A 3,481-nucleotide genomic window follows, 5' to 3' on the forward strand; every position below is an offset into this window, starting at 1 on the left:
AGGTTTAGGTTAGATCCTGAAATTGAGGGCTGAGAGTGTTTTATGCCCAAGTGGATCCGTGACAACACTCGATGCCTTTTGAGTGTAGGAGGATTAGTTGAGGGGTTATCTATCCATCACAGGATTATACACCACTCGAGATCCTTAGAGTTAATTGAGGTTATGACTACAAATTAACCTGTAAATCAACTGGTGAATCAGCTGCAACCTTGATTTATGGATGTCCAAGATGAGAATGAGGTGCACCATCCACCCCCGCCTCGTACTTTACGAGATTATTTACAACCGGCAGGGGTGAGCACACCTTCATGTATGGTTTTTTCAGAAAATATAAGAAATATGGATATCAAGCCAAGAGTGATCCAACTCCTTCCAAAGTTCCTTGGACTTGAATATGAAAGTCCATATCTACACATGAAAGAGTTTGATGAGATTATAGCCACTTTATATTTTCCTAACGCGTCTGAGGACATGGTCAGGCTGAAACTCTTTCCTTTCTCCTTAAAAGAAAAAGCTAAGATGTGGTTGCACTCACTACATCTGTGATCTATTGGCACATGGAATGAGATGATGGAGTTCATAAAAATTCTTTCCATATCATAAGACGAAAACAATTAGGAAGTCGATCATAAACTTCGCCCAAAAGAAAAATGAAACATTCTTCCAATATTGGGAGTGGTTCAAGGATCTCGTTAGTTCATGCCCACAACATGGTTTTGAAACATGGCGTATAACAAGTTTCTCTCATGACTGACTGACATCTTCCATGCACCAATTTGTTGAGATGATATGCAATAGGGAATTCATGAATAAAAATGTCGATGAAGTGTGGGATTACTTTAACAAACTCGCTGAAACCGCACAATCATGGGACACCTCCCCAAAACCTAGCACCACATCTAAGCCTACTCAATCAAAGGAGATGGGTGAGTATACCTTCTGAAAGAGGATGATGATGTCAATGCTAAAGTGACTAATCTCATAAGGAAATTCGAGGCCATGGAACTAAGGAAGGATAAAGCTAAGGAAATTATTTACGGTATTTGTGCTTATAACGTTCACACAACTGAAAATTGTCCAACAATACTTGCTTTTTAAAAGGCACTGAATGAGCAATCTAATGCTATAAATAATTACCAAAGACCTTTTAATGGACCTACCTCCAATACATACATTCCTAGTTGGAGAAATCATCCAAACTTCAGTTCGAGGAATGGACAACCTACTACCCCTCAAGATTCTTTAATCAAATTCCAAATCAAGGGAAACCTCAAGAGGATCCAGTTCTAAAACATCTTCAAAATCAAGAGTTTTTCAAGCAGGGGATGCTACAAACCTTCCAAGGCCTTACAAAGGCCAAGGAATACGATTGAGAATAAGGGGAGCCTTCCAGCTCGACCACTTCCCAATCCAAAACTATAATATGCAGTTAGCGACCCAAGCGCTTCAAATTAGATGGAGCAAGCTAAATCTATCACCACTCTTAGGAGTGGGAAAACCATTGACAAAACCATTCTGGTTAGGGCTGAAATGCCTAGGGACTTGGAAGAGGACAATAATGATAGACCTAGCACTGCTCCATAAGAATTAAAACTGGAACTTCGAGGTAGGCCGATTGCCCCATTTCCCTGACGGTTGATTGCACTAAAATCTCTCTCTAACTCTCACGATATTCTAGAAGTATTGAAACAAGTGAAGGTCAATATTCCTCTACTAGATGTCGTTAAGCAAATACCTTCATATGCTAAATTTCTAAAAGACTTGTGTACGATTAAAAGACGACAAAATATCCAAAAGAAAATCTTTTTAACTGAAAAGTGAGTGCCATCCTAAAGCAAGATGTGCCACAAAAGTACAAAGATTCCAGTAGCCCAACCATCACTTACGTATTTGGGAACTACCGAATTGAGCATGCACTTCTTGACTTAGGAGCGAGCGTGAATCTGATCCCGTACTCGGTCTACGAGCAACTGGGTCTACATGAATTAAAACCCACCCGGACCACATTACAACTTGTCGATCGCTTAGTCCATGTATCGAGAGGGATAATCGAGGATGTGTTAGTCTAGGTTGACAAATTCTACTATCTGGTAGATTTAATCATCTTGGACACTCAACCCATCGTGGACATGAGCACTCAAATTCTCATCATTCTTAGTCGTCCATTCCTTGTCACTTCAAACGTAATCATTAATTACAGGAATGAAGTCATGAGTATGTCCTACGAGAATATGACATTAGAGTTGAATTTCTTTTTCAATACGGGTAAACAGTTAGAGGATAATGACAACTCCCACAACATTAATATGATTGACTCTTTTGTGGAAGATAGAACACTTTTGACCTTATCCTCTAACCCTCTAAAAACATGCCTAGCCCACTCCCATGATTTTGATGATGACATGATTAGGGAGATGGGGACCATGCTGGATATTGTGCCGGTACTTGAAGTTTAACCAGTGGAGGCCACAATTCGAAGAATTGCCCCAAACTAATGTAGTGCCTCTACCGTCTAACCTCAAGGCACCGAAGCTTGACCTAAAACCTTTGCCCTCTAATTTGAAGTGTGTCTATTTAGGTTAAGATGAGATATACTCAGTGGTGATTTCTTCCCACCTCAAGCAAGAACAGGAGAGTATGCTCATCTCTACTCTCATTGAGCACAAGGGAGCCCTTGGATGGTCGATTGTAGACTTCAAGGGAATTAACCCTTCGATTTGTACTCACAGCATTTATATCACGTCCCAAACCCAGAAATCGGATTCACAGGAATCCTGATCACCGAATCCAGTGCTGATAGCCTTCGTAGTGCCCCATTCTTGGCTCCCAGTGGCCATATTTTAGGTTCCGATCCTGGGATCCTAAAAAAAGGATTTTCCAACGTACATTTATCTTGTAAGAAGCATAACCACAAGTTTACCCAAATTACAAAGGCACCATCATCATCACATATCCACTAATATAAACATTGAATACAGTATTGAAAGAGAAATACATATGTCAAAATTAAGGCTCCAGAAGTCAGCTACATGCTCCAAGCTCCACACTGCTGCAATCTAATATCACTTACATGCATCTATTGTGCATAGGCTTATAGAAAGCTTAGGGGGTGGTGTGTGTGTGTGTACACAAGGTAAGTGTCAAGTATTCAATGCAATACCATAATCATACAATACCAAAAATACTGGTAAGATCACAAATCATACGATATCAGAGTAAGCGAAAATACTGCAAGTCTATAAATCATTCAATATCAGAATAAGCAATGCGGATCGACTATGCAAATGCGGAATTATAGAGAGCTAAATATCAGATGCTGATGATGTAATGCAATATGCAAATCCTAAAGAGTCACGAATACCATCAACCTCATCTAAGTCATACATTAAACTTGCGCATATCACGCGATCATGTGGGGATAACTCTATCTCACAAGGAGTCCCATAAATATATCGGCCTAATGACATCTGCTTTAATCAAT

General features: G+C 39.9%; 1 non-coding gene across 1 annotated transcript; it reads right to left on the reverse strand.

Annotated features, from left to right (window-relative positions):
• Positions 1-610: 610 nt before the first annotated feature.
• LOC131252328 (small nucleolar RNA R71) lies at positions 611-717 on the reverse strand. The gene has a single exon (XR_009174355.1). It is a non-coding gene; the product is annotated as a small nucleolar RNA R71 (small nucleolar RNA).
• Between the last annotated feature and the right edge of the window lie 2,764 nt (positions 718-3,481).

This window comes from Magnolia sinica, chromosome 7 (genome assembly GCF_029962835.1).
Source record: "Magnolia sinica isolate HGM2019 chromosome 7, MsV1, whole genome shotgun sequence".
NCBI classification, from domain to species: domain Eukaryota; kingdom Viridiplantae; phylum Streptophyta; class Magnoliopsida; order Magnoliales; family Magnoliaceae; genus Magnolia; species Magnolia sinica.